Genomic DNA, 9,382 nt, shown 5'->3' on the forward strand with positions numbered 1-9,382 from the left:
CAGATATACCAGTCTGCTGGCAGTGTCCGACGGGGACCAGCCTATCTGGCTGCCACGCCTGAATGTTTGCAACCGCGGTAGAGCTAGGCAGGCGCAATTGTGCAGCAATGCAAACTGCATAACCTCCCCAAATTTCACGGGTGTACAAGAAACGACGGGGGATTTAGAAGGAGATGTTCACCCGGAACAGTCGGAGGCCCGTCGGCAGCAAGATTCCGAAATTCTTCCTGTGAAGCCTTGAAAGCAGTGAAACGCTCCTATGTTGCAATGACTCAGAACCTCATTCTGAGTGTTCCCGGCAGAGATCATTCGGCTGAACACAACCGTGGACTAATTAGAGTCAGAAGTAGGCAGTGCCGTCCATAGTGCTGGATGGACAGTGGTGGCGTGCCCAACAACTGAGCTCTAGTTCTCAACCCTTTCACAAAGTGCCCTAAGTTGAGGTTCAACTTACTGCTCCGGTTGAGTAGAGTGTAGCAGATAAGGCTGGAATCAGTAGCACTCAGGTGAGAAGAACGGGAAGCAGATATACCAGTCTGCTGGCAGTGTCCGACGGGGACCAGCCTATCTGGCTGCCACGCCTGAATGTTTGCAACCGCGGTAGAGCTAGGCAGGCGCAATTGTGCAGCAATGCAAACTGCATAACCTCCCCAAATTTCACGGGTGTACAAGAAACGACGGGGGATTTAGAAGGAGATGTTCACCCGGAACAGTCGGAGGCCCGTCGGCAGCAAGATTCCGGAATTCTTCCTAAGAAGCCTTGAAAGCAGTGAAACGCTCCTATGTTCCAACAAATCAGAACCTCATTCTGAGTGTTCCCGGCAGAGGTCATTCGGCTGAACACAACCGTGGACTAATTAGAGCCATATGTAGGCAGTGGCGTCTATAGTGCTGGATGGACAGTGGTGGCGTGCCAAACAACTGAGCTCTAGTTCTCAACACTTTCACAAAGTGCCCTAAGTTGGGCTTCAACTTACTGCTCCGGTTGAGTAGAGTGTAGTAGATAAAGCTGGAATCAATAGCACTCAGGTGAGAAGAACAGGAAGCTAATATACCCAGTCCACTGACAGTATCCTACGTGGACCAGCGTATCTGGCTTCCACGCCTGAATGTTTGCAAGCACGGCAGAGCTAGGCAGGCGCAATTGTGCAGGAGTGCAAACTGCATAACCTGGCCAAATTTCACGGGTGTACAAGAAACCACGGGGGATTTACAAGGAGATGTTCACCCGGAACAGCCGGATGCCCGCCGGCAGAAGGATTCAGGAATTCTTCCAAAAAGCCTTGAAAGCAGTGAAACGCTCCTATGTTCCAACAACTCAGAACCTCATTCTGAGTGTTCCCGGCAGAGGTCATTTGGCTGAACACAACCGTGGACTAATTAGAGCCAGATGTAGGCAGTGCCGTCAATAGTGCTGGAAGGAGAGAGGTGGCGTAACTGAGCTCTAGTTCTCAACCCTTTCACAAAGTGCCCTAAGTTGAGGTTCAACTTACTGCTCCGGTTGAGTAGAGTTTAGCCGTCAAAGCTGGAATCAATAGCACTCAGGTGAGAAGAACGGGAAGCAGATATACCCAGTCTGCTGGCAGTGTCCTACGGGGACCAGCCTATCTGGCTGCCACGCCTGAATATTTGCAACCGCGGCACAGCTAGGCAGGCGCAATTGTGCAGCAATGCAAACTGCATAACCTGGCCAAATTTCACGGGTGTACAAGAAACCACTGGGGATTGACAAGGAGATGTTCACCCGGAACAGCCGGAGGCCTACCGGCAGCTAGATTCCGAAATTCTTCCTGTGAAGCCTTAAAGCCGTTAAACGCTCCTCTGTTGCAATAACTCAGAACTTCATTCTGAGTGTTCCCAGCAGAGGTCATTCGGCTGAACACAACCGTGGACTAATTAGAGCCAGATGTGGGCAGTGCCGTCCTTAGTGCTGGATGGACAGTGGTGTCGTGCCAAACAACTGAGCTCTAGTTCTCAACACTTTCACAAAGGGCCATAAGTTGAGGTTCAAATTACTGCTCCGGTTGAGTAGAGTGTAGCAGATAAAGCTGGAATCAGTAGCACTCAGTTGCGAAGAACGGGAAGCAGATATACCCAGTTCGTTGTCAGTGTCCGACTGGGACCAGCCTAACAGGCTGCCACGCCTGAATGTTTGCAACCGCGGCAGAGCTAGGCAGGCGCAATTGTGCAGCAATGCAAACTGCATAACCTCCCCAAATATCATGGGTGTACAAGAAACAACAGGGGAATTAGAAGGAGATGTTCACCCGGAACAGCCGGAGGCCTACCGGCAGCTAGATTCCGAAATTCTTCCTGTGAAGCCTTAAAGCCGTTAAACGCTCCTCTGTTGCAATAACTCAGAACTTCATTCTGAGTGTTCCCGACAGAGGTCATTCGGCTGAACACAACCGTGGACTAATTAGAGCCAGATGTGGGCAGTGCCGTCCTTAGTGCTGGATGGACAGTGGTGTCGTGCCAAACAACTGAGCTGTAGTTCTCAACACTTTCACAAAGTGCCCTAAGTTGAGGTTCAACTTACTGCTCCGGTTGAGTAGAGTGTAGCAGATAACGCTGTAATCAGTAGCACTCAGGTGAGAAGAACGGGAAGCAGATATACCCAGTCCGCTGGCAGTGTCCTACGCGGACCTGCCTATCTACCTGCAACGCCTGAATGTTTGCATCCGCGGCAGAGCTAGGCAGGCACAATTGTGCAGCAATGCAAACTGCATAACCTCCCCAAGTTTCACGGGTGTACAAGAAACGACGGGGGATTTAGAAGGAGATGTTCACCCGGAACAGCCGGAGGCCTGCCGGCAGCAAGATTCCGGAATTCTTCCTAAGAAGCCTTGAAAGCAGTGAAACGCTCCTATGTTCCAACAACTCAGAACCTCATTCTGAGTGTTCCCGGCAGAGGTCATTCGGCTGAACACAACCGAAGACTAATTAGAGCCAGATGTAGGCAGTGGCGTCCATAGTGCTGGAATGACAGTGGTGGCGTGCCAAACAACTGAGCTCTAGTTCTCAACACTTTCACAGAGTGCCCTAAGTTGAGGTTCAACTTACTGCTCCGGTTGAGTAGAGTGTAGCCGTCAAAGCTGGAATCAATAGCACTCAGGTGAGAAGAACGGGAAGCAGATATACCCAGTCTGCTGGCAGTGTCCTACGGGGACCAGCCTATCTGGCTGCCACGCCTGAATGTTTGCAACCGCGGCAGAGCTAGGCAGGCGCAATTGTGCAGCAATGCAAACTGCATAACCTCCCCAAATTTCACGGGTGTACAAGAAACGACGGGGGATTTACAAGGAGATGTTCATCCGGAACAGCCGGAGGCCTGCCGGCAGCAAGATTCCGGAATTCTTCCTGTGAAGCCTTGAAAGCAGTGAAACGCTCCTATGTTGCAATAACTCAGAACCTCATTCTGAGTGGTCCCGGCAGAGGTCATTCGGCTGAACACAACCGTGGACTAATTAGAGCCAGATGTAGGCAGTGCAGTCCATAGTGCTGGATGGACAGTGGTGGTGTGCCCAACAACTGAGCTCTAGTTCTCAACACTTTCACAAAGTGCCCTAAGTTGAGGTTCAACTTACTGCTCCGGTTGAGTAGAGTGTAGCAGATAAAGCTGGAATCAGTAGCACTCAGGTGAGAAGAACGGGAAGCAGATATACCCAGTCCGTTGAAAGTGTCCGATGGGGACAAGCCTATCTACCTGCCACGCCTGAATGTTTGCAACCGCGGCAGAGCTAGGCAGGCGCAATTGTGCAGCAATGCAAACTGCATAACCTCCCCAAATTTCACGGGTGTACAAGAAACGACGGGGGATTTAGAAGGAGAAGTTCACCCGGAACAGCCGGAGGCCTGCCGGCAGCAAAATTCCGGAATTTTTCCTAAGAAGCCTTGAAAGCAGTGAAACGCTCCTATGTTGCAACAACTCAGAACTTCATTCTGAGTGTTCCCGGCAGAGGTCATTCGGCTGAACACAACCGTGGACTACTTAGAGCCAGATGTAGGCAGTTCAGTCCGTAGTGCTGGATGGACAGTGGTGGCGTGCCAAACAACTGAGCTATAATTCTCAACACTTTCACAAAGTGCCATAAGTTGAGGTTCAACTTACTGCTCCGGTTGAGTAGAGTGTAGCACATAAAGCTGGAATCATTAGCACTCAGGTGAGAAGAACGGGAAACAGATATACCCAGTTCGTTGGCAGTGTCCTACGGGGACCAGCCTTTCTGGCTGCCACGCCTGAATGTTTGCAACCGCGGCAGAGCTAGGCAGGCGCAATTGTGCAGCAATGCAAACTGCATAACCTGGCCAAATTTCAAGGGTGTGCAAGAAACCACCGGGGATTGACAAGGAGATGTTCACCCGGAACAGCCAGAGGCCTGCGGGCAGCAATATTTCGAAATTCTTCCTAAAAAGCCTTGAAAGCAGTGAAACGCTCCTATGTTCCAACAAATCAGAACCTCATTCTGAGTGTTCCCGGCAGAGGTCATTCGGCTGAACACAACCGTGGACTAATTAGAGCCAGATGTAGGCAGTGTCGTCCATAGTGCTGGATGGACAGTGGTGGCGTGCCAAACAACTGAGCTCTAGTTCTCAACACTTTCACAGAGTGCCCTAAGTTGGGCATCAACTTACTGCTCCGGTTGAGTAGAGTGTAGCAGATAAAGCTGGAATCAGTAGCACTCAGGTGAGAAGAACGGGAAGCAGATATACCCAGTCCGCTGGCAGTGTCCTACGCGGACGAGCCTATCTGGCTGCCACGCCTGAATGTTTGCAAGCACGGCAGAGCTATGCAGGCGCAATTGTGCAGAAATGCAAACTGCATAACCTGGCCAAATTTCACGGATGTACAAGAAACCACGGGGGATTTACAAGGAGATGTTCACCCGGAACAGCCGGAGGCCTGCCGGCAGCAAGATTCCGAAATTCTTCCTGTGAAGCCTTGAAAGCAGTGAAACGCTCCTATGTTGCAATGACTCAGAACCTCATTCTGAGTGTTCCCGGCAGAGATCATTCGGCTGAACACAACCGTGGACTAATTAGAGTCAGAAGTAGGCAGTGCCGTCCATAGTGCTGGATGGACAGTGGTGGCGTGCCCAACAACTGAGCTCTAGTTCTCAACCCTTTCACAAAGTGCCCTAAGTTGAGGTTCAACTTACTGCTCCGGTTGAGTAGAGTGTAGCAGATAAGGCTGGAATCAGTAGCACTCAGGTGAGAAGAACGGGAAGCAGATATACCAGTCTGCTGGCAGTGTCCGACGGGGACCAGCCTATCTGGCTGCCACGCCTGAATGTTTGCAACCGCGGTAGAGCTAGGCAGGCGCAATTGTGCAGCAATGCAAACTGCATAACCTCCCCAAATTTCACGGGTGTACAAGAAACGACGGGGGATTTAGAAGGAGATGTTCACCCGGAACAGTCGGAGGCCCGTCGGCAGCAAGATTCCGAAATTCTTCCTAAGAAGCCTTGAAAGCAGTGAAACGCTCCTATGTTCCAACAAATCAGAACCTCATTCTGAGTGTTCCCGGCAGAGGTCATTCGGCTGAATACAACCGTGGACTAATTAGAGCCAGATGTAGGCAGTGGCGTCTATAGTGCTGGATGGACAGTGGTGGCGTGCCAAACAACTGAGCTCTAGTTCTCAACACTTTCACAAAGTGCCCTAAGTTGGGCTTCAACTTACTGCTCCGGTTGAGTAGAGTGTAGTAGATAAAGCTGGAATCAATAGCACTCAGGTGAGAAGAACAGGAAGCTAATATACCCAGTCCACTGACAGTATCCTACGTGGACCAGCGTATCTGGCTGCCACGCCTGAATGTTTGCAAGCACGGCAGAGCTAGGCAGGGGCAATTGTGCAGGAGTGCAAACTGCATAACCTGGCCAAATTTCACGGGTGTACAAGAAACCACGGGGGATTTACAAGGAGATGTTCACCCGGAACAGCCGGATGCCCGCCGGCAGAAGGATTCAGGAATTCTTCCAAAAAGCCTTGAAATTAGTGAAACGCTCCTATGTTCCAACAACTCAGAACCTCATTCTGAGTGTTCCCGGCAGAGGTCATTTGGCTGAACACAACCGTGGACTAATTAGAGCCAGATGTAGGCAGTGCCGTCAATAGTGCTGGATGGAGAGAGGTGGCGTAACTGAGCTCTAGTTCTCAACCCTTTCACAAAGTGCCCTAAGTTGAGGTTCAACTTACTGCTCCGGTTGAGTAGAGTTTAGCCGTCAAAGCTGGAATCAATAGCACTCAGGTGAGAAGAACGGGAAGCAGATATACCCAGTCTGCTGGCAGTGTCCTACGGGGACCAGCCTATCTGGCTGCCACGCCTGAATATTTGCAACCGCGGCACAGCTAGGCAGGCGCAATTGTGCAGCAATGCAAACTGCATAACCTGGCCAAATTTCAAGGGTGTACAAGAAACCACCGAGGATTGACAAGGAGATGTTCACCCGGAACAGCCGGAGGCCTACCGGCAGCTAGATTCCGAAATTCTTCCTGTGAAGCCTTAAAGCCGTTAAACGCTCCTCTGTTGCAATAACTCAGAACTTCATTCTGAGTGTTCCCGGCAGAGGTCATTCGGCTGAACACAACCGTGGACTAATTAGAGCCAGATGTGGGCAGTGCCGTCCTTAGTGCTGGATGGACAGTGGTGTCGTGCCAAACAACTGAGCTCTAGTTCTCAACACTTTCACAAAGGGCCATAAGTTGAGGTTCAACTTACTGCTCCGGTTGAGTAGAGTGTAGCAGATAAAGCTGGAATCAGTAGCACTCAGTTGCGAAGAACGGGAAGCAGATATACCCAGTTCGTTGTCAGTGTCCGACTGGGACCAGCCTAACAGGCTGCCACGCCTGAATGTTTGCAACCGCGGCAGAGCTAGGCAGGCGCAATTGTGCAGCAATGCAAACTGCATAACCTCCCCAAATATCATGGGTGTACAAGAAACAACAGGGGAATTAGAAGGAGATGTTCACCCGGAACAGCCGGAGGCCTACCGGCAGCTAGATTCCGAAATTCTTCCTGTGAAGCCTTAAAGCCGTTAAACGCTCCTCTGTTGCAATAACTCAGAACTTCATTCTGAGTGTTCCCGACAGAGGTCATTCGGCTGAACACAACCGTGGACTAATTAGAGCCAGATGTGGGCAGTGCCGTCCTTAGTGCTGGATGGACAGTGGTGTCGTGCCAAACAACTGAGCTGTAGTTCTCAACACTTTCACAAAGTGCCCTAAGTTGAGGTTCAACTTACTGCTCCGGTTGAGTAGAGTGTAGCAGATAACGCTGTAATCAGTAGCACTCAGGTGAGAAGAACGGGAAGCAGATATACCCAGTCCGCTGGCAGTGTCCTACGCGGACCTGCCTATCTACCTGCAACGCCTGAATGTTTGCATCCGCGGCAGAGCTAGGCAGGCACAATTGTGCAGCAATGCAAACTGCATAACCTCCCCAAGTTTCACGGGTGTACAAGAAACGACGGGGGATTTAGAAGGAGATGTTCACCCGGAACAGCCGGAGGCCTGCCGGCAGCAAGATTCCGGAATTCTTCCTGTGAAGCCTTGAAAGCAGTGAAACGCTCCTATGTTGCAATAACTCAGAACCTCATTCTGAGTGGTCCCGGCAGAGGTCATTCGGCTGAACACAACCGTGGACTAATTAGAGCCAGATGTAGGCAGTGCAGTCCATAGTGCTGGATGGACAGTGGTGGTGTGCCCAACAACTGAGCTCTAGTTCTCAACACTTTCACAAAGTGCCCTAAGTTGAGGTTCAACTTACTGCTCCGGTTGAGTAGAGTGTAGCAGATAAAGCTGGAATCAGTAGCACTCAGGTGAGAAGAACGGGAAGCAGATATACCCAGTCCGTTGAAAGTGTCCGATGGGGACAAGCCTATCTACCTGCCACGCCTGAATGTTTGCAACCGCGGCAGAGCTAGGCAGGCGCAATTGTGCAGCAATGCAAACTGCATAACCTCCCCAAATTTCACGGGTGTACAAGAAACGACGGGGGATTTAGAAGGAGAAGTTCACCCGGAACAGCCGGAGGCCTGCCGGCAGCAAAATTCCGGAATTTTTCCTAAGAAGCCTTGAAAGCAGTGAAACGCTCCTATGTTGCAACAACTCAGAACTTCATTCTGAGTGTTCCCGGCAGAGGTCATTCGGCTGAACACAACCGTGGACTACTTAGAGCCAGATGTAGGCAGTTCAGTCCGTAGTGCTGGATGGACAGTGGTGGCGTGCCAAACAACTGAGCTATAATTCTCAACACTTTCACAAAGTGCCATAAGTTGAGGTTCAACTTACTGCTCCGGTTGAGTAGAGTGTAGCACATAAAGCTGGAATCATTAGCACTCAGGTGAGAAGAACGGGAAACAGATATACCCAGTTCGTTGGCAGTGTCCTACGGGGACCAGCCTTTCTGGCTGCCACGCCTGAATGTTTGCAACCGCGGCAGAGCTAGGCAGGCGCAATTGTGCAGCAATGCAAACTGCATAACCTGGCCAAATTTCAAGGGTGTGCAAGAAACCACCGGGGATTGACAAGGAGATGTTCACCCGGAACAGCCAGAGGCCTGCGGGCAGCAATATTTCGAAATTCTTCCTAAAAAGCCTTGAAAGCAGTGAAACGCTCCTATGTTCCAACAAATCAGAACCTCATTCTGAGTGTTCCCGGCAGAGGTCATTCGGCTGAACACAACCGTGGACTAATTAGAGCCAGATGTAGGCAGTGTCGTCCATAGTGCTGGATGGACAGTGGTGGCGTGCCAAACAACTGAGCTCTAGTTCTCAACACTTTCACAGAGTGCCCTAAGTTGGGCATCAACTTACTGCTCCGGTTGAGTAGAGTGTAGCAGATAAAGCTGGAATCAGTAGCACTCAGGTGAGAAGAACGGGAAGCAGATATACCCAGTCCGCTGGCAGTGTCCTACGCGGACGAGCCTATCTGGCTGCCACGCCTGAATGTTTGCAAGCACGGCAGAGCTATGCAGGCGCAATTGTGCAGAAATGCAAACTGCATAACCTGGCCAAATTTCACGGATGTACAAGAAACCACGGGGGATTTACAAGGAGATGTTCACCCGGAACAGCCGGAGGCCTGCCGGCAGCAAGATTCCGAAATTCTTCCTGTGAAGCCTTGAAAGCAGTGAAACGCTCCTATGTTGCAATGACTCAGAACCTCATTCTGAGTGTTCCCGGCAGAGATCATTCGGCTGAACACAACCGTGGACTAATTAGAGTCAGAAGTAGGCAGTGCCGTCCATAGTGCTGGATGGACAGTGGTGGCGTGCCCAACAACTGAGCTCTAGTTCTCAACCCTTTCACAAAGTGCCCTAAGTTGAGGTTCAACTTACTGCTCCGGTTGAGTAGAGTGTAGCAGATAAGGCTGGAATCAG

Source organism: Dipodomys merriami, unplaced genomic scaffold (genome assembly GCF_024711535.1).
Source record: "Dipodomys merriami isolate MVZ:Mamm:240054 unplaced genomic scaffold, mDipMer1.0.p SCAF_3, whole genome shotgun sequence".
In the NCBI taxonomy this organism is placed as follows: Eukaryota; Metazoa; Chordata; class Mammalia; order Rodentia; family Heteromyidae; genus Dipodomys; species Dipodomys merriami.